Source organism: Lygodium microphyllum, chromosome 29, assembly GCF_053477565.2.
Source record: "Lygodium microphyllum isolate KBCC chromosome 29, Lygodium_microphyllum_v1.1.10, whole genome shotgun sequence".
In the NCBI taxonomy this organism is placed as follows: Eukaryota; Viridiplantae; Streptophyta; class Polypodiopsida; order Schizaeales; family Lygodiaceae; genus Lygodium; species Lygodium microphyllum.
In genome coordinates this window covers 1,242,582-1,264,574 of record NC_141163.1, presented here as the reverse complement: position 1 = coordinate 1,264,574, position 21,993 = coordinate 1,242,582, and the positions used below count along the sequence as shown (strand labels likewise).

Below are 21,993 nucleotides of genomic sequence, written 5' to 3'. Positions count from 1 at the left end.
TCTTGAATCATAGAGCCATCTAAGAATTTGAGGAGGAGGACTACAATGATCAGATTCAACGGTAAGCTCACTACATCCTTGTGTGAGAGGGTATATGACTATGAGAGAGGTAGCCATAGCCACTCACTTGAAATGCTTGACTTGATAAGTGGTCTCTGTAGGGTTTCGATCGTTGCTAGAGATAGCACCGACATTAGTACAAAGGGTATCTGCCAACCTTTGGTGTTGCCTTTTACTTAGTAACCTCCCACTTAAAGGCCAATGCATCTTTAAGGGAGAATAGAGAGTAAAAATGTTAGATGTTATCAAACACCAAATAGTACTCTACAATGTGCAAAGCACTTGCAAGATAAACTCTTCGTAGGAGGATTTTTAGGGTTTTCATCTATATGAATCTTGACAAGCTCAATGTGTTTGTCCTTAAGAACCTCCTTGATGAAGTGATACTTTACCTCAATGTGCTTTATCTTGGCATGAAAGATAAGTTTCTATGCTAATTGGATGGCACTCTTAATTATCATAACACAAAATGGGCATCTCTTTTAGCAATACCTAGATCTCCCAATAGATGAGTAAGCCATATAGCTCCCTTACATGCCTCAGTCAACCTTAGTGGTAGATAAGGCCATGTATGGTTGTAATCAAGGAACCATGAAGCTATACCTCGTGAATGTGAAGATAAAACTTGTAGTAAACTTCTTAGCATCCACATTTGTTGAGAACATCAAATGATGCCTAATATAGAGGCTTTCCCATTAATGGTTTTGTATGAGAGATATGACAAAGATGTATGCTCTAGAAGCTCTAGGAAGAGATGTCCAAAATCCCATAAGCATAGAGAAGAAAAGTGGTACTATCCAAAAGCTATATAAGCATGTACTTGACACTTATTTCAATGTAATAGTACTATCATTCTGTGTCACTCAAGATTGTGTTTATGAGTCCGAATTAATCTATCTTGGAACCTAATTCACTTAGTTACAATTCTTTATCTCCATCATGTTTTATGTTTATAACCTCCATCCACCATAGCTAGCATAGCTCTAGATCCGTGTTTCTCAACATGGTATCAGAGCCATGGTGAGCTATGACTAGCTTCATTAGAGTAGAGTCCTTATTTAGCCTTGTTTAATTATGGATAGTAGGAATTGAACCTATCTTAAGGCCCTCTACTATATCCATACCTTAGGCATATTGGTGTAAGCTTGGCCTGCAATGACCATGGCAGGCATCCAAGTCCCTCTCACAGTCATCCCTCTCAGCCGATTGCAAAATTCCAATATCTAGATTAATGTCGTGGCTCCTCTGGTCAACCTTTCCCTGGAGAAGCTTGATAAGGTCAAAATCATCCAAGCTAGATCTATTCCGTGCATAATTTATGCCCTCACCAGTGGTTGGCTGTCCTGAAGCTCAAGAGCTTGCTGCAGTGCAGTCTTCAGCCTTGTTTTCAGTGTGATGAAAACATGCATCCCATTGGGGTGTTAGAAGCTATTCCAACTCTCGTCCACATCCTACAATTTGGCCCTCCTGGGTCTCAGCCAGTTGCAGCCATGGCGCTCTACCATCTCTCCCTATTCAAGAGCAACATGGAAAAGTTGGTTAAGGTAGGTGCAGTTCCTATTCTCCTTAGTCTTGCTCAATCTGAAGAGAGGCGTGACCTGGGAAGCAGAGCCCTCTTGATCCTCAGCAACATTGCAACAATCCCTGATGGAGCTACCACTCTTCATGAGCTAAATGTCATTGGGGAACTGGTGAAGCTCTAGTTGTACAAACAAGTAGCAACATCGTCACAAGGCCAAACCCCAACACCATTGAAGGCAGCTTGTCAAATGAGAAAAGCTGCACTAAGACTAATATGGTCATGATTTTTGGTGAGATCTCCACAAAAGCCAAGGTGGACTATGAAAAGTTGTGTGGGACACATGCAGGGAGATTGGTTTCATTTCTGATGATGTTGGTCTAGATGTTGATCATGAAAGGTTATGGTTAACATCAAACAACAAATTCCTGACATTGCTCAAGGTGTCCATGGGCATTTTACCAAGAAGCCTGAGAAGATTGAAGCTGGTGACCAAGGCCACATATTTGGGTATGCAACAAATGAAATGGAAGAATCAATGCCTTTGAGTCATGTACTAGCTACCAAGCTTGGGGCAAAGCTAACTAAGGTAAAAAAGAATGGTACTTGTGCCTAGCTTCGTCCTAATGGGAAAACTCAAGTCATTGTTGAGTACAAGAATGATCATGGTGCAATGGTTCCTCTTTGTGTGCACATTGTGTTAATATCAACCCAACATGATGAAACCGTTACCAATTATGAGATTGGTGCTGATTTGAAATAATATGTTATCAATCCAAATAAAATACAAAAAATCATGTATCCCAAAATTGATCTCATGTATGAGAGTTTGTCAAACCAAGACCATGTACCCATCACTGTGTTCACTTGTAAAAGCATGAAGCAAAACGACTATGTTAAGAAGCCTGAAGCAAAAAGATAAGTACCATGCACTAACAAAAGGGATAAGAAGCACAACAAACAAAAAGAGCATGAAGACAAAGAAGAAATTCGAAGAATGCCAAAGAAGCATGAAGAAGAAGATACTTTCCGCTACTACAAACAAAATGTTTTGCAAAAATTTTCCATCATGGATCATGTTTTCCCAAAGTGGATCTTTCCCATAGTTAATCTCATATTCCCTTAGTGGATCTGCTTCCCATAGTGGATGTAACAAACTCTACCGACAAAAATGTAAAGTCTCAAGCTTGACCTGACTGAGGCTGCTGTTAATTCTGAAACAAACAAGGTGGAAAATCAAGAAAATCTAAAGCAGAAGACAAAGCCAAGGCAAAAGTGGAATGAAAGACGAAGGTGCGCCAAGAAGAATCTAGAAACACAACAAGTGCAAAAAAGTCCTAAATCAAGGAAAAAGGTGCACAAGAAAAAGCGCATATCAACACTTTTGTAAAAGAGTGCAAGGTGTACCATGAGTTATTTTAAGAGTGTTGAGCTCTCACCCGTGCAAATTGTAAAAGTAGATGGGTGGTGGGAAGGAAGCTAAGAAGATAGGAGGACAATGGGAAAAAGGGCAGGCTACGGCCGGCCATGTAAAAAAGGAGATAAGGGGATGGCCGCCCAAATGGGATTCAAGGCTTTGCATATAAAGTTGAAAAGTGAACGATAAGCTCATTCTTATGTGTGGCCAAAGGTAGCTCTCTTCTTTTTCTTCTTCTTGTTGTTCTTTCTTGCTTGTGCTTGTGCTTGAGAGAGGGAGTGGGAGAGTGTGAGGGAGTGAGTGTGTGAGGGTGAGGGACCGTGGAGGAGAAGCTCTTCATCTTCTCCTCTCTTCTTCTCTTCTCTTCTCTTCTTTTCTCTTGCTTGTGGCAATGGAGCTTGGAGCATGGAGCTTGAGGATGAAGCTTGCACTTGGATCGTGGAGCTATCAGAGTGCTCGGGAGAGGAGGTAACTCGATCGAGCATAGAGGTAAGCTCACTACACCCGTAGAGATGGATAGCATATCGGCTATGTGAGAGGTAGCCATTAGTGCTCAGCTTGGAACGCTTGAAGTAATAAGCAGTCCAAGGATCTTGGCAGTTGATCGCCTCTACATTTTGGTTCTGTTTCTAGGACCACGGATTCAATCCTTGAGCACTTACGCATTTCGAATTGAGTATTGAAGTAGGGTTTTTTCCCAAACTGGTGCTTGAGGTAGATAGGTAGGAAGTGAGGGAGTTTGAAGAGGTATTCGATCTCCTTAGCAAGTAGGTTTTTGGTTTTTTGGATTTGGAAAAGTAGGTTGGAGTAGTGTAGGTATTTTCTTTATGATTTTTGCTTGCATTTAGGTAGGATAGGAGCAAAACATTTGAGCACACAGCAGGAATTCTACTGTTGTATAACAGGCAGAAACAAGGAAAAGAAGGGCAAAAAATGAAGTCATGGGTTAAATGCTGGTAAGAGGAGCAAGGCTAAGGTAAATGTAGACCTGGGCAGGGCAATAAAAGGCCATGAGTGACAAGGGAGACCTCATTTTGCATTTGAGAGATTAAGGAGAGCTTGAGAGAGAGAGAGAGAGACCTGCTGAGTAGAAGAGATTGGAGCACTCGATTTTCGAGCTATTCCTTTGATCTAGGTATGCAAATCCCTTCCTTGATTGGCATAGATATGATCTAGAGAGCTTGCAGATAGTCATGGACCAAGCTTGAAGAAATCGACCCAAAATTGTCATTTGCGCCCTGTTGCTTCACAATCAGACCATTGTATCCGGTCCGACTCCTAGAATCGGGTAGTCGAACCGTTCAACTGCAAGAGTCAGACCATACCTTTTGGGCCGATCGAACCAACTATCCGATCAAACACCCATTTGTCTAGTCGAACGTGCACAACTATCAGATCACCCTATAGTCAAACTCCAACCAATTCCAATTGGACACACAACCATCCAATCGGGAGGACGACCCGAACCGTCTAAGCGCATGACAATCAACCCTCGTAATCGAACCACTCATGGAGTTGGATCAGCCCAACCAGACCGTCCAACTCTGAAAGTCAAACCACCTAGAATCAGAGTGGGAATCAGACCAACAAATCAAAGGAAAAAGATACAAACCCAGGACCAGTTCCATGGCTCAGAGCCAGCTAGGATCGAAACCAAAACACCCTTGGAAATCTAGCATCGCTGGCCAAAGCCAGTAACAAGAAGAAATCGTGACTATGCTGCCTAGAGGCAAACTCTAGGAGTCTAGCCGACTAGATGTGTAGCCCAAAGGTTGGCCTCTAGACTATAACCCAGCCTTGATGGAATGTAGAGGGAGCAGCACAGATCCTGGACAATCCTTAGGAGTGACCAGAGACTACACTTAGAGACATATTAGGTCATAGACAAGAAGGGTGGATGGCTAGAATTGCATAATCATTTTGCAGGTGTACCCCACACAGTGATTTCTTCCACATAAGTGCACTGGAAAAGGACAGAGAAGCCTGATTGTGCACCATGCACAACAGAGCACCCATCACTGAATGTATATAAGTTGATTGTTTTCAATAATAAGAATACAGGTGACTAAATAACTCGAAGGAACCCACCAATAGAAGGAGACCCCAAAACATAGTCAAGTGCCTCATAGCCCTATTAATAGGACCCGTGAAGATGGCAAGGGGACTGAAAGAACATCAAAATTGAGGGCAAAGCACTACAAAGCTGCTCCAATTGGTTGACAACCTCGTGGAGCAGGAAGTAGGAATCAAGAGTAAACGTAGACTAGCTGGACATGGGTGAATTCTCAGCCGCGATCCAAGACGTGATCAATGAATATGACCTGCTGACCAAAATAGTAATCCACAATAGACCAGTAGAGGAGGTCGTGGCAGGCCTAGAGGAAGAGAGGAGAGAAGTTAGGGAAGCACTGCAGGGTGTAGCCACCTGCAACTGTGAGTAGAGAGCTAAGAAGCTGCAGCAGGACGTGGATGTGCATGAAGCTTGACAACTGCTAGCCTTAGCTGATAAAAGCAAGCCAGGACCAAACATGGAGAGAGAGAGGATGCTAGAGGCAGACCTCACACTGAGCGATTTTGTGACCACCCTAGTGACCCTGAGTTTAGGAGACCCATTCAGATAGCACCCCATGATATGGCAGGAATTGAAATGCTAGATAGAAGAACTGACAGAGCAAGCTACCGCTAACTTGCAGGATCATGATGTAGTCATGCAAATACCCAGCTTGACACTGCACTTAGTGCCAAAGTCACTACATGTTAATACCTTCTGGGAAGGTATTGAGATGCAAGTAATTTTTCTCCAGGCTTGGGGAAACCCGTCCATCGAAACTGCTAGGGTCAGTAGCACTCTAGCTAATGGAATGAAAGTAAGGCCATTTACAGTCTCAAAAAATTGGTAAGTGAAGATCACAGGTGTCTAGTTCTATGTAAAATTCATTGTCATGAAGAGAGTGGACTATGACATTCTGCTAGGATGACCCTGGATGAGGAACGATCGAGTCATGGAAGATTGGGGCAATGGTCTAATGTTCCTAGAGAACCAAAAAAAAGCGGTAAAGGTTGACATGGACACTTGGGAGACAACCCCTAATGACCTGGGTGCCATCCTTGCCTTGCTCAGGTGTGACACACCAATAAGGGAGTCTCACAGACCCCTAATCAAATGCATTCTTTGCCCTGATGATGAGGAGATCGGATACACACACTAGCAACCACTGATCTTCCATTCTCCGACGAAGAGGAGACATACAAACAGGCTACAAAAATCGCAAGTGTCTCAAGGAGGGAGCCCGTAGTGACCCTCTATACGATGGCCAGGAGCTCATGCAACTGACCTAGACCTATCCCTTCCCATGTTCCTAGCAACAAGCTAGAACAACACAAGACCCTCGAGTATCTGACGGGCAAGTTGACTGGCAATCCCACCGCTAATCTCAAGCCCCTTAGAAACCTCCTAAATGCTCCTAAGTGGAGATGAACTAAGGTGCATAACCTGAACCTCAGGTACAATTGGGCCTTAGTTACCGATGAAGGACATGCCAGAGACAAGAGTCTGGGGGATAACGAGCAAAAAGGAGAACCCAACTCTGATGATGAGTACAAGGACTGCTACTCCAGTAGTGAGGAGACTAGGGAGGAGGTGGACACCATAGAATCTAACACTGAAGGTGAGGGCATAGGCTTCTTTAATGGCACTCGCGTAAAGAAGTACTATCCTCCCATACACCGATGGCATAAGCCCCGTATGTTGGAAGCCCCTATCAATGTTCGAGTAGCCACCGTCACCGAACTAGAGGACGAGGATGAAGAGGTGGTAGCACCAACATACCTACGCATCACAGCCACCCCTCGGCACACACATGCTTTTGATGTCTTGATTGATGACGGAGCTGACTTCAATGTCTTGACCTATGCTCATTGGACCCTCATTGGTCAGCCACAGTTATAGCCCACCAATGCTAAACTCGGCCCATTTTAGGGCAAGTCATATGCACTAGTGCAAGCCCATTTGAGGGCAATTCATATGCACTAGTGCAAGATTGCAGTCTCTATTAACTCTGAGAGCCTACCAGTCATCTTCTACATATTGCCAAATACGAAGGATGCAACTCAAGAAACACTATTAGGATGCACTTTCAAGAAGCAAGCACACTGCAACGTGGACTACGATCTAAGCGGATTCACCTTTCTATTGGCAAACGTTCGAATCGTGACACCTTTCAACAAGGACAGCAAGGCTCCACCAAAGCCTGCTATGCCACGATAGAGCCACCTGGGACCAAGCCTAAGGAGGGGGATCATGAGTTATCACAATCCACCCAGACCACAAAACCACCGCCAACTAAGGCCATGCCCAAGGCCGCAGATCCCACGCTTAAATGGATGCCAAGGCACCAAAAATGACCTATGTATAGCAAGCAAACATGGCCCCATACTGCCAACAGCTATCATTCGAAACCTAAATGACCAACCCAATGCTATCAGGATAGATGCACAATTAAGCCGCGACGGATTCCCAAAGATCTATTGCAAGCCCAAGGATACTACCAAGGCAACTCCTGGATATGGGTATCTGTGATGAGAAGTCCTAAAAGCATAGCCCAATCACAACCATCGACTGCCACCCCATCTCCAGGAAGCCCTGCTCTAGCTAAGGTGAGGAACACCTAGGAAACCCAAGCTACAAAGCCCACAAAACCCATGACGGGTGCGGTAAAAAGAACCAACCAATATATTGACTAAAATAGCAGCTCGATATCTCAAAATCATCCAAGTCCAAAGAACTTGGCACCCCAGTGGCTGTGCAAGAGGGAATCAATACATTGTCCATGCCACACCGGAGCCACCCTCAATACCCCAAAGCAGCGCTAGACACACGGATTGGACTACAAAGTTATCTTTATATCCAGCACTTCCTACTCCACCACCCGTCGAACCATTGTTGTCGCTCTCAATTCCACCGCAACCACCAACAGGTCTAAGACCTTCCTACGAGCAACATTCAATGCTATCGGTTGCCAAGGACCTTGCTGAGAATACGGGAGATGATTCGGTGACTTGCATCAAGCTCTTGGATGACACCTTTACCAAGTTTGCTAGGAGCTACAAAAGACTTGGCCTCAGTTTGCTTAATGAACCCCTTGCCTCTGAGGTTCGTTCCTTGTCCTACACATGGGAAGAATACGAGTTCATAACTATAACATCCCCCAAAGTCTCAAAGGAGTTGATCAATAATGGTGAAATATCAAAAAAGCACGCATTCATCAGACGATTGATAACATCCTACCGCAAGCCCCAAAGGTCTGCGGCAACCATTGAGATTGAGGAACTTACTCATCTCGCTGACTCTAACTCCTTGTTCCTACAAAAATGGGGTAATCTACATCTCCAATGGGAGAAGCAAGGTTGCCAAATAATGGCTCGTTTAGGGTCTTGGCCACCACTCACACCAACACCTAGATGACCAGGTCTTGGCCCATCCTTACATTGATATCGTATCCTTACGGAAGAAGAGATAGATGTGGCTAGCCACATCAACTTGGGTGACTTTCTAACCGATGTCCTAACCTACATTACCCAAACATGCATTAGTCCTTGTAATCTCGATCGTCATGCCCAATTGGAATATAGCCTTGATTTCTATAATTGGCTGATGCCCAAGTAACTGGCACCCTACGATGCTCAAATGTCTTGGCTCTCCCATGTCCAATCCTAGGAGGATCCTTCTCGGGGAGGTGGGGGGGGTAAACATGAATAAAGATGAAATCAAGGAAAAGTATCATAAGATCTTGGAAAGGAATAGAATTGCCTAAGGGGAAATTCCTTTTGTTGGTTAAAGCATGTTCTTCTTGCCATAAAGGCATGATCTATTCCTGTTTATTTTCCAAGAGAATGTCCTAGGAATACTAATGGTGAACCATGTTATGTGGCAGGAACCTAAAATGGCAAGGCAACATAAAGGCAACAAGCTTATATTCATGGAGGAAGAGCAAGCTAAGTATGGCTTGACGGTAGAAACAAGGGGCTACAACCAATTCACATTCAAGCATGCCATGAACTTGGAAGACATCATCATGGAAGAGCCACCCATAAAACAACTCATGGACCAGTGTAGCTTTCAGAAGTTCACAGAAAAGGTTGGGCAGGCGGTCAACTACAAAAAATGCGCAGAGCTTCTCAGGGGCTTCAATACCAAAAGGAACTATGGCATGGTGACAATTAGGAAAGGGGAATAAGCCCACCAAGTGGAGGTGGAATTGAGCCCTAAGGTGGTGGAGAGGGCCCTAGGATTAACTAGCAGAACCGAGCAACACCCAAAAAGGGATGTGTACAACATGCTAGGGATGAACAAGGTTGCCATACGCACACATGGATGGGGTAAGTTTGGCGGATATTCCAAATCCTGAGATCAAGCTGTAGGCAAAGATGGTCCATACTCTATTCTCCAATCAAAGGTATAATGCCCTTATGAACAGAATCGAGGTGCCATTGTTGGAGAACATTGCAGCAGGATCCCCATATGAAATTGATTGGAACACCTTCATGTGCAAAACTAATGGAAGCTCAATGAAAGATTTAACCACTGGTAGAATGGTAGCAAGAGGAGAATCCCCGACCTCCATAGCAAGATCAGTTCGAAAGAAGTCCTCCTCCAAAGCACCCACCATCAAGTTTGGTGAGATCTTAACGACCATCATCCAAGAGGCCTTGAAGGACATAGAGGAAGGTGGAGAGGGAGTAGGGGAAATCCATGACCGGCTGCCTCACCATAAACAAGTGCAGTCAAGCGAAAGTACTATAAGTGATAAGGAAGAACAGGAGATGAGGCCATGGAGAGCCAAAGGCACAGACGAAGGAAACCCCATCAAAGCGGAAGAAGGAGACAAAAGAAACAATGAAAAAGGAAGAATGGGCCGAGTTGAGGAAAGCCCAAAAAGAGTCCAAGAGGATTGAAGATGAGAGAAAGATAAGAGCCGAGAGGGGGGCAAAAGAGCTAAAAAGGAAGGAAGATGAAGACATGGCAGAGGCCATGCACAGGTCTATAGAGGAGGCCTACATTTCTAGAGGAAAGGCCACCTTGAACCCACGGCACGAAGGCGAACCAAACGGCAGTGCTAAAGTAGCTTCAATCGTCACAGGAAAGGGTAAGGCCCCATTGCACCCCATTCCATCGAACTCACGCCTCAAACCGTCACCACCACCTCCACCATATAGGAGCCCGTGTCTGCCATGGATACCACTCAGCTCATGTCCATGATGCAGTTCCTGGTCACAAAAGTACACGAGATGGCGCTAGGGACAGGAGCCAAAAGGTTACCTGCGGCAAACGCCAAATCTAGGCAGGACCCAAAGCGGCAAAAGCTGGAAGCATCCACCACAGCACTGCCAACGATGCCCTCGGCCGCGGACTATGACGCCTATGTGGCAAAGCTCCTAGCCCAACTAGAAAGGGCCAAGGAAGAGAAGAAGGCTGCTACTGTGGAGCTAGAGGCCAAAAGAGAGGTTACCGCAGCCCTGCGACTAGAGATGACATGGTAAGCCTCTGAGCATCAAAAAGAAATTCAAATCCTGAAGGAGCAACTTAGTGCCCAAGAAAATAAGGCTCAAGAAAATGAAGATCGCCTAAGGTGAAGACTAGAAGATCAAGCCCATGATCTGGTGGCGAAGCAACGAGACCATAAGTGGCTCATCCAGTAATATGCTGAGCTCCAACAAAGGATGGTGCAGGTGGAAGCTATGCATGCACAACTACAGGGAAGCCCACAAGAAGGAGACCAGGCACCAGAAGAACGGCGCCAAGAACAGGAGGATGCCCTGGGCCTCCAGCTGTGGACAACAATGGAAGAGCAGGGACGACTAGAGAGAGAAATAGAAATTGCATCAGAAATGAGGGACGAGCCATCGACAAAGCCACCGGAAGCCTACAGGATGACCTGAAGAACACCCGAGAGGAGGTGGAGGCACTAATGGCCATGGCCATGATTGAAAGGAAGCTGCATCGCGCAGACCTTGAAAGTTGTGCACAAACCATTGAAGATCTATCAGAGCAGATTGCAGAAGCCTACCAATAGTGCTCTGTGGCTAAGCAAGGTAGGAGGATAACCGAAGAGTAGCTAAACCACCAAGATGAAGATAAGACCCAGATGCTAGAAATCTGGAGCAAGTAGCAATAGGTGGTAATGATGTGGTCTCAGGAGATGGAGAGGGGCAAGGAAAACATGGAAGAAAAGGCACAGTAGTGGGACGATTGGAACCTTGAAAGAGTGCGAGGACTGATAGAGCACCTAGCAGTATCAGAATATGAGAGGATGCTCACAGAGTCCAAAGTTGAGGCTGCTGAAGCATGCTCTAACATGAAGAGACAAGTTTTTTTTAGCATTGTGCTTCATCTCACACAAGTTGAATGTGAGGACTCGGTGGAGAGAATGAGGAGGAAGCTGGAACTGATAACCAGAGCTTTAAGATATGGTCTGCAAGAGCACACGCTTCCAACTGGCATGGGCATAACCAAGGAGTAGCAACATAGATATTTGCGACAAGCCGACCTCTCCACTGACAAGCTCAAGAAACTTGGATTCGAGGAACAAGAGCAGCCCCACCCATCCCCAGTCCATCTCTCTATGAAGCAAGACACTGAGAAAGGGCCTTTGACCTCGAGCAAGCATTCGAAGAAGAACTGCAAATCAGGGAGGCTAGTCCGCCCTCACCTAATCTACCACTAGAAGAGTTGGAGGGCACCCAAGCTCCCGAGCATGTTATTGCTGCAAGAAGAAGAAGACATGAACTTGTGGAACAAGCCCATCATAGGGCACAGGCACAACCACAACAACTTCCTGACGAGCCCATACCGCCACACAAGGATCACCACCCCATCAACTGGCCATAGGAGCTGACTATTTGGCAACAACAAGAGCTCCAATCCTGACCCTTCGAGTTCTCCTTCCTCTACCCACGGCCCTTAAACTGAGTCTTACCCCTAAAAGTAGTGGAAGGAATCATTCGCTTGGGCAATACTCTAGTGAACCGATGGGTCAAGAAGCAGAGCATCAGCATCACACAATGGAGGCAGGAGCCCATGGACTATTGGCAGGACAAGGTCCATCAGGTTCCCAAAACTATCCAAGGCTATGAGGTAGAGTGCCAAAGTGGCGGAGGAGGATTTGGGACACCAATTTTGATGCGTGGAGGGCTTTCTACGGCACTCTACAGGAAGAACGAAATGATCTCGCCTACATGCCCTACCCTCGTAGACACAGGGTGGATTACAATAGGGGGTGCATGGTAGGTATGACTTTTTGAATATCTACAATGTCAATGCGGCAACTCTCGGGGAATGAATGACTTTCAGAGTAGGGGACTTGTGCCCTTCTATTAACTGCTTCCTCGAGGATTTCTCTTCGTGCCAAGACCCAGCCTTCATAACCACTTGTAATTACCTGAGGATCATTGGGTTTCTGCTAAAACAAAAGCCTGGCTGAGGAATCCCACCTTTCCCCACTCTTTTTTGACATTAACCTAGGAATAGATAGTTGTGCTATGGCTAGGCTCATGATGAGGGCAACCCTATTCCCCTCGTTTTGCATGAGGATCCTTGAAGACATGAACGATAGCCACTTTACAAGGTGTAGCCACCCTTTTTTGTCAACCACACCTCTCAATATGAGGGCTAACATCAAGGAATACCTGCAAAGCCAAACCTTATTGACTAAATACCTAAGACCACTTTGTGACTCGTCCAAGTAAGAATGGGGTACAGTCTCTGTGAGCACCCCTGTGGCCCAAAAAAAACAAAAAAAAATCACCCCCGCAAGCTGCACATCCACTACAACCACCACACCTAGGGGTCCTCAAGATAGGTGTGTCTGATGGCCCCGGTCGACCGGCTCCATTCCTAACCCCCTAGCCTTGTTTTGATACCCCACTTTTTGCTTAGGGAACATCAAGGGCAGGACACACCCAGGGAGGTAACACTCGCCTATGGTTAGACCTGTCACCCTAAGCCCCATCCCACTAGTACGTGCACAATCCACCAACGTAATGCACCTTTCTTTTCTTTCCAAGTACAACCAAAGGCCCCACTACCAGCTTCTGTGACCCCATCATCCATGCAATGTGCTCCTAGCTTATGAAACATCCTACCATGTTTATTTTCTCCCAATTTCTTTTTCCTAATACAATGGGGTGCACCTGATTCGTAAGACATGCATTTCCCATAGTTGTAGTCCCTTGGTTTGCGGTTCCGTTGGTTGTGGTGGGAGTTTCAGTGTTTGGAGATATCTTTCGCTTGGGGGACCATCATTTGCAAGTGGATTCAAGAGATGAAGAAGGAGGAATGGATTTGAGATGGGAGAGTGTAAGAGAAGATGGCTTAATTGAAGACAAAGATAGGGAGAATTGAGCTAACTCTCTCCCTTGCAGCCTCTCGGGGTACTCCTCTCTCTCTCTCTCTCTCTCTCTCTCTCTCTCTCTCTCTCTCTCTCTCTCTCGCTCCTTCTCGCAAGATCTTGGAGGGGTATCCTTCTACCTCCCTCTCTCTACCTCTCTCTTGCAGCCTCTTGAGGTCTCCTTGTGCTTTTCTAACTGCTTCCCATGCCTCATATTTATAGCTAAACAAGAGAAGAAGGGTTGTGGTGGCTGAGAAGAAGAGCTCTTTATGGAGGGGATCTTGGAAAAATTAGCAATATGATGGTTAAATCACAATTTTGATAGTTTCGTAAGCTCCGAAAGGAGGGTAAAACTCCAAGACACTTGATTAGAAATCTTTGAGATCGCTCCTTCTTCTTCTCCCTATTCGAAGTGATGTTTACTGCCTGTAAACTGCGATCACAATGCACACGATTTCGCCAATCCTTCTTTTTTTTATTAAATCTCCAAAACAAGGTGAAAAACCCACTTTCTTTTTTTACATGACATCATGTTCTAGAAATCTCCATAACTTTTTAGGATATTTACAATAAGTAATATCTAAAATATGCTAGTTTTTTCCAAAATCTAATATTTTTGGACCATCCATACTATACACATTAACACTAGTGATTAATATGTCTCATAACTCTTGTTCACGTTATAACTTTCGTGAAGGGTGGCTACAGTCCTTGTCAATCCGAGAAAAATGTCGAATTATGACTCTTAATTTTTTATTTTTAATTAAATAAAATTTGTTAGCTATTAAGATTAGTTAATTTTTACTTTGGTTAGTAATCTTACTAACTTATTAATTAACTAACTAAATTTCAAACTAACCAACTAATTTTTTAATTGCAGGGAAGTATCACAATGTATGCCCTAATGGATGAACAATCTTGGCGTTGTGCTTGTTGCTGCAGATAAAGAGAAAACATAGAGAACATATGTTTCACACTATTTTCTATGATTTCAAACTAGATGATAATATTGAGTCTTAAAAGTCATGCAAGCTAGTGGCATGGAGCTTCTCTATAGGCATAACATATTATCATTCTATAATAGCATGTTTATGATGCTATCATATTATTATATTCTCCATACATAATAGTGATTTTGTCTGATACGTTCATGTATGGGAAATTGGAGAGGGGAGCGCTACAAAATTTGCTAAGAGAATGCAAGGACTTCTAGTTAAACTTGGAGAAGGAGTAATGCACATACAAGGATCACCAAATTGAGCAATAATGGGATGAGGAGGTGTATCGAAAATGCCTTGTCTTTCTCAACTACTGTGTTCAAGGTAAATTCCCCTCCAATAAGAAAGCATTATACCAAAAATACTCCAAGAAAAAAAATACAAGAGACACAAGGATCCAAAGCTGTGGTAAGTAATTTGATATGTATTCTTTTGAATACGACACACTTCATTGTCTCCTTGTAAAGAGATGATGCCTAGTCACAAGAAAGTGATACCAACAGTGCAATTGTTGGAAAATGAAAACATAAAAGCAAATAGACTTCTTCTATTGATTAAGAAAGTCTGAGTGGATATCCAATCTCATCGTACCAATTAATTTGGCTTTTCCAATCTGTAGAGGTTTGATATTTTACAGTTTGATAGCCAACACATCTCATGTACTATAGTTGATATATATTGCCGAACATGACGTGATACATTTTTGTAGGCCTTGTGATTGAGACCTATAACTGAGGAAACATATATCATTAGCATGGATAAAACGATAGAGGAAGTTCTCCCAAATATTGCATTCGAGAGGCTTACCTTACATACCATTGTACAAAGAGATGCAACGATGATGGAAAGCATAGAGGGAAGTGCTGAGGCACAAGATCACAACTTACTCAAATGCATAGTCTAGAGCATCGAGTTGTTATTTCTGTTGAGATGACAAGCTCAACACATGCGGACATTGATGAGATGGACCACCTAGTTAGATGGGTCCACACATCTACACTTAGCACGTCGGTGGTCATTATGACTCTCACATGGCCACTGACTCATTACTTATTATATTCAGGTTGTTACACCTATTTACAGCTAGCATAGTTATAGCACCAGTTGACTAGTGTAGTCGGTTATGCATTGTTTGACTTAGTAGGCCACTTTTCTTTATGTTGTATCTTATCTATACTTAGTGTACATTGTAAAGAGTGTGGAAGAAGAAGAAATCGGCAAGAAAACGTTTTGGCCTCCATCTCTCTTCTTGTCTCTTGAGTGAGCTTCTCCTTATGCATTCTATGTGTGTTCAGCGCAGCATCTTGAGCAAGTCCCCCCACCACGCGATTCTTGACATGGTATCAGAGCCACGCCACTGAGAGAGGCTGATTTTGAAGGCTGAAGTAAAGGACAAGAAGCAAGGTTCGAGCAAGCAAGCCACGGGTAAGAAGCTCTCCCATCCTTCCACTCTTTCTCTTGGATAGTGCCTGTGGAGGCACCGGAAGCAGGGTAGAGCAAAAATCTCAAATTGTAGTGAGATTTGGTGTGCGCGAAGAGTGATGTCTATTCTGTAGATTAACCCTTTGGGCTTTCCCGCACTTATTTTGGGCATCTGAAGCCGTTTCAGGCCCCGTTTTAGAGCCGCAAGGTTGCGGACAGCAGTTTTGGGGTACACTGTGATTTCGACTGTTTTGACCAAAAGTGGGTGCGCAGGTTACAGATTGCGAATCTGTAATTCTTGAGGTGTTTGCAGGAAGCAAACATAAGGTTTATCTGCAAACAGGTTGCAGATTGCATGTATTGTTGAGCAAACAGTGAAAAAGACTCTCTGGTGTATTGTTGTGCACTACAGGTTGAGGGTTGCAGAAGATTTGCTTGCTATTTGATATTAGTTTTATTATAATGGCAGATAACAGTGGAAGCCCCATCATTGAGAAGCTCGACAAGAACAACTACCCTTCATGGAAGTTCTGTGTCACGAACTTCCTTATTGGAAAAGGCCTCTACGAGTTTGTTTCAGGTGAAGAAAAGGAGCCGGAGGTGAGTGATCTTCCAACTGCAGAAGAGACAAAGGCACGGAAGGAATGGAATGCAAAATACAAGAAGGTCATGTATTGGTTGTCTGCAGTAATTGACAATAATATGCTGGGACATATTAGAAATGCAGAGAATTCATATGCAACTTGGACCATACTTGAAAGTATGTTTTCCTTAAATACAAAGACACGAAAGATTCAACTCAAGCAAGAGTTGAATACATTGAAGAAAGGGAATATGTCTATCAATGAGTATGCACTGAAGGTAAGGAGCATTGCAGATGCATTGGCAGCGATTGATGCAATACCCGATGATGATGATTTGGTATCGTCTACCTTGGGTGGACTTAACAATGAAAAGGCTTGGAAGTCTTTCGTAACTTCCGTATATGTCAGAAAGCCATTTCTAGATTTCGATGAGTTGATCTCCCTTATGATCAACTCACTGAAGAGATCCAGTTCAGGAAGGGGACGTGGTAGGTTTTCTTCAAGAGGCCGTGGTACAGGACGTGGTAGTGACAACCAGCAAAACAAATTGAATCAGCAATTTGGAGATATGCAGGTTTCAGGAGATCGTGGTAACTTTAGAGGCATGGGGAGCTTTAGAGGAAGAGGTGGATGGCAGAAAAGAGGCTGTGACAACTCTGGTATTGTGTGTCACTATTGTGGCAAAACAGGTCATATTGCAGCCCAATGTTATGCTAAGAAAGATGATATTCGCAGTGGTAAGTTGCAGCAAGGAAACTATGCATCGTCTTCACGACAGAATGAAGACAAAAATGAACGTCTGTTTGTTATGCAGCATATGCTGAATGCTGTTACAGGAAAGGGAACACATGATGATGTTTGGTATGTTGATTCAGGTGCATCCAATCATATGATCAGCCATGCAGAATGGTTTGGAGAGATGCAAGATTTGCAAAATGCAGGTTATGTGCAGACGGGTGATGATTCATGCCACCCAATTTCACACATTGGAAAAGTTCCACTGTCCTTGCATGATGGTAAGACAAAGAGTCTTTCAGATGTATTACATGTGCCATCTATTACAAAGAACTTGGTGTCAGTCGGTCAAATGGTAGAGCAAGGGCTGCAAGTCAGATTTAATGCAAAGGGTTGCTTTGTAGAAGACTTCAATGACAAGTGCAAGTTGGTAGTAAAGGGAAGTAGAGTTGGACGTATATTTACTCTGGATGCTGGAATTCCTACTATGAATGCTGCTATGTATGCTAAATGAAAAGGTATTGTTGCAGATATTGAAATTTGGCACAAACGCATTGGACATGCAAATGTACAAAGGCTGAAATTAATGCAGTCAAAAGGGTTGGTTGCAAGTTTGCCTACATTTAGAGTTGTAGAATTTCATAAGGTATGCAAAGCATGTCAGTTTGGTAAGCAGGCAAGACAACCCTTTTCACATGACAGAGATGTAAGCAGAAATATCCTTAATGTTGTGCATACAGACATTTGGGGGCCTACACAAAATGTATCTCTTGGAGGCAGTTCATACTTTGTCACATTCATTGATGATTATTCTAGAAAGCTGTGGGTATATTTTATGAAGGAAAAGAGTGAAGCGTTTGAGCACTTTAGAACTTTCAAGGCTGCAGTTGAAAGAGAAACAGGCTTGAAAGTAAAGTGCTTGAGGTCAGATGGAGGGGGAGAGTACCTCTCAAATGAGTTCATTGATTTTCTAAGATCTCATGGGATAAAGAGACAGTTCACATGCAGATATACCCCACAGCAAAATGGGGTTGCAGAAAGGAAAAATAGGCATATTGCAGAAGTTGCACGCGCCTTGATGGCTGAAAAGAATATGCCTAAGCATTTTTGGTCTGAGGCTGTTCATATTGCTGTTTATATTATGAACAAAACTCCCACAGCTACAGTTCATGGGATGACTCTTGAAGAATGCTTTACTGGAAAGAAGCCTGATGTATCGCACTTGAAGGTATTTGGCTGTGTTGCATATGTTCATGTGCCAGATGAGCTACGGAAGAAGCTTGATCCAAAGGTAGAAAAATGTGTTTTTATTGGATACTCTTTAGAGCAGAAAGGGTATCACTGTTATAACCCTGTCACATGTAAGTTCAGAGTGAGCAGGGATGTCATCTTTGATGAAATGAGCAGTTGGTATACATCTAGTGGTGATGCATTGGATAATGATGATGATCATGACACTCATGTGCAGGCTGAAAAGCAAGAATCACGGAGTCTTAGTAGTGGACTGGAGACATCATCTGGTAGTCCTTGGTCTGGGAGACTAAGGAGTAGCTCTACATCTTCAGGTGCATCTAGTAGCACTACAGGTAAAGATAAGGGAAAGAATAAAGTGTCAGATGGCATTGATGCAATTCTTGATGGAGACTCCAGTGGCTCAAAGAGCTTAGATGATGAGCTTGGTATTCCTTCTGTCAGGACACCAGGTGTACAGAGAGCTCATAATAATGTAAAGGCTCCATTGAGTGATCCAGCGGTACACAGATCTAACAGGGTCAGATACCTTGTTAAAAGATTTGGTTTTGAAGGTTATGCAGCTCACCATTATGCTTATATGGTGAAACTAGTTGAGGATGTTGAGTCCACATGTTTTGAGGAGGCTGTTGGTTATGCTCATTGGGATGAAGCAATGGATGAGGAGATGGCTGCATCCCAATGAGCATTATGCTTATATGGTGAAACTAGTTGAGGATGTTGAGCCCACATGTTTTGAGGAGGCTGTTGGTCATGCTCATTGGGATGCAGCAATGGATGAGGAGATGGCTGCATTAGAGGCCAATAAGACTTGGGATCTAGTATCATTGCCAAAGGGCAAGAAAGCTATTGGATGTAAGTGGGTTTATAAGATTAAGCACAATGCAGATGGTTCTATTAGTAGGTACAAAGCTAGGCTGGTTGCAAAAGGCTATGCCCAGACATATGGCATAGATTATGAAGAAACCTTCAGTCCAGTTGCTAGGATGGCAACTGTCTGAAATGATGCTTTGCCATATCCAAGAAAATTATAAGAAAACTAACAAGAAATGCTTCTAAGAAATGCTAGAAACAAACCATAGCTTGCCATTCATATTCAATGAGAAGAAGAAATACAAATGTTGAAGCCATGACTGCTTCTTGAGAATACTATGATGATGGCTGCTGCAAGGTACACACCCTTTGCAATGGTGGGGAAGGAAGAAACCTTCTAGCTCCAAGAAGTGGAGTTTCAAGAAATGAATTGAAAGATGTGTTACATTGGCACTCTCTTGCCTTTTATACTCTAGCCTAAAATAGACTAATTGGCCTAATTAAAGTAGCATGAAAATTACTTTATTACAATCCATCCCGACCTAAAGAAGCTTTGTCCTCAAAGCTTGAGAAAATGGGAAAGAATACAATGGATGGAATAGTAGATCAAAGCATATGTGGCTGAAAAGATCCCATGATTGATGAAGCTCCACAAGAAATCTATAGTGAATTTCTTGCATGCTGGCATAAGCGGGCTGCCATAGTAAAATAGGCATAACTTTTGATAGACACATCCAAATTGGACAAATGATATGTCATATCGAAGTATATGATGTAGGCTACCCTCTCCAAGAAAAAATCCATGATTTTGACAAAGATAAATCATTTAATTCCATGATAAGAATTTAATACAACAAGCTGTATTCTGCAGGAAAATCCATCTTCCTCAGCCTTTCTCCCATATAAACCATGAAGAAACCATGAGAGCAAAGTATCATTAAGTTTTGTATGTAGGATGCCTTGCTGCAAATGACTTACTCTTAGTATAAGACCACCTAGGTCATATGGAATACCGAGATAATAACAATCAAGAGAAGTAGGATTGTCATGAACCATAAATGTCAAACCACCCGGGTCAAAAGGAAAGAGAGAATCATCTCCATCATGACTACCCGGATCATAGGGAAAAGATATCTCATCATCATCATAAGGCATGTCTTCATTGATAGTCTCATCAAAAGTATATGCATCCCAAACATTTTTCTCATGTACATCTCCATATGCATTCCAATCAACATCTTCTTCTATTGGCTGTAGCATACCAAAGTTGTCAATGGGCTGATAGAACCCATCATGTGTTTCCTCAATATCTTCATTGTGAGAAATGTGGGATCTAGAGCATGGCAGTGAGTTATGGTGGATGAAAGAAGAAGTGTGGACTCATGATGAAGAAGATAAAGACACTGTTTGTTACACAAGTGAATTAGGTTCCAAGATTGAGACTTGGACTCATAAACACAATCTTGTGTATGTGGACAATGACATTGACACTCCACTGAAATGAAAAGAGTACTATCATTATGTTTTTAGAAAAGGAAGCAAGTACAATGCTTTATAGGAAAGTAGGAAACTGCAGTAGGCACCATTGTGCATATGGGATAGGTTAGCCTGCATATCCTTGACCCTGAAGCTCCATACAAAGAGGCTGTTTAGTGAGTGTGATTGCTAATTCTCAACACCCCTCCTCAATCACAACTAGATAAGGCACAAAGTGTGTAGAGGCTGTAATGAGAACCACCTACAAAGTGTGGGCACACCACAAACATGGTAGACACTAGAGGCTGTTGCAGAAAAGGCTAAGTGTGGGCACCAAAACATGATGGACATCCAGAGGCTGTAACAGGGGCCTCACAAAGTGTACAGGGACTGTAATGCCAAGTTACATAAGGAGTTTACAAATCTTATGGCAGGAAGCATTAGGGCAAGGAAATACAAGGCTTTTAAAACAGTCTATCAGAGTTATGAGAGTAGAAGGACTGATGAGTCTTGTCCTTTCGATCCTGGTGGTCTTCATCTTCATCTTCTTCTTCCTTTGCTCCATTTTCTTCTTTTTCTTTGACTGCGACTAGATAGGCCTTTTGGGATCTCTTTCTTGCATGGCAGAACTTCTCGGTGTGTCCGTTCCTTTTGCAGAAGTCACAGAAGAGCTGATCCTTCTTGCCTTTGTACCTGTTGCCAACATATAATGCATGCTCATCTCTAGAAATACTTGGTTCTTCCTTAGTTTTTAGCTTCTTTTCCTCTTCTAACAGTGATGCCTGGATATCAACAAGTTCAGGATTTGGCATATTGATTAAAGTTGTTGATACATTATTATATTCAGGAGGCAAACTCTTAAGTAGAACACCGATGCAAACATCTTCATCCATTTTAATGTTGATTCTTGTAAGTTGGGTTAGGAGTCCTTCCATGTAATTGAGATGTGTGGCAAGTGATGTGCTGGACTGTCAAGATTGTGGGAGAGAAGGAAGGAGTCTCACTTGTAGCTTTCTTGCTTGCACAATGGGGGAATACACACAAGGGTGGAGGCTGAAAACAGTTTTCCTCTTCTTAGTTGTGTAAGCCAAAAGAACTCAAATACAAAGAAATAGAAGAACCCTATATATGGGTCTCAAACCAAACTCAACTAACTAAGGTGGCATACTAACTGAGCCACGAACTAGAGTAGATAAGGATAGCTATCATGTAGCTATTATTCATGGGCGGTGTACCAACCGCGTCTGCAACTGACAAGTCGGTGACATAAATACACAACGGTCACCCTGGCATATCACGAGTGGAGCTCGATATCTCAACACTCCCCCTCGAG

The 21,993-nt window shown here is 43.4% G+C and overlaps 1 pseudogene; it reads left to right on the top strand.

The window, feature by feature from the left end:
• Window positions 1-1,855: 1,855 nt before the first annotated feature.
• LOC148010299 (S-adenosylmethionine synthase-like) lies at window positions 1,856-2,501 on the top strand (annotated as a pseudogene).
• The last annotated feature ends 19,492 nt before the right edge of the window (window positions 2,502-21,993 follow it).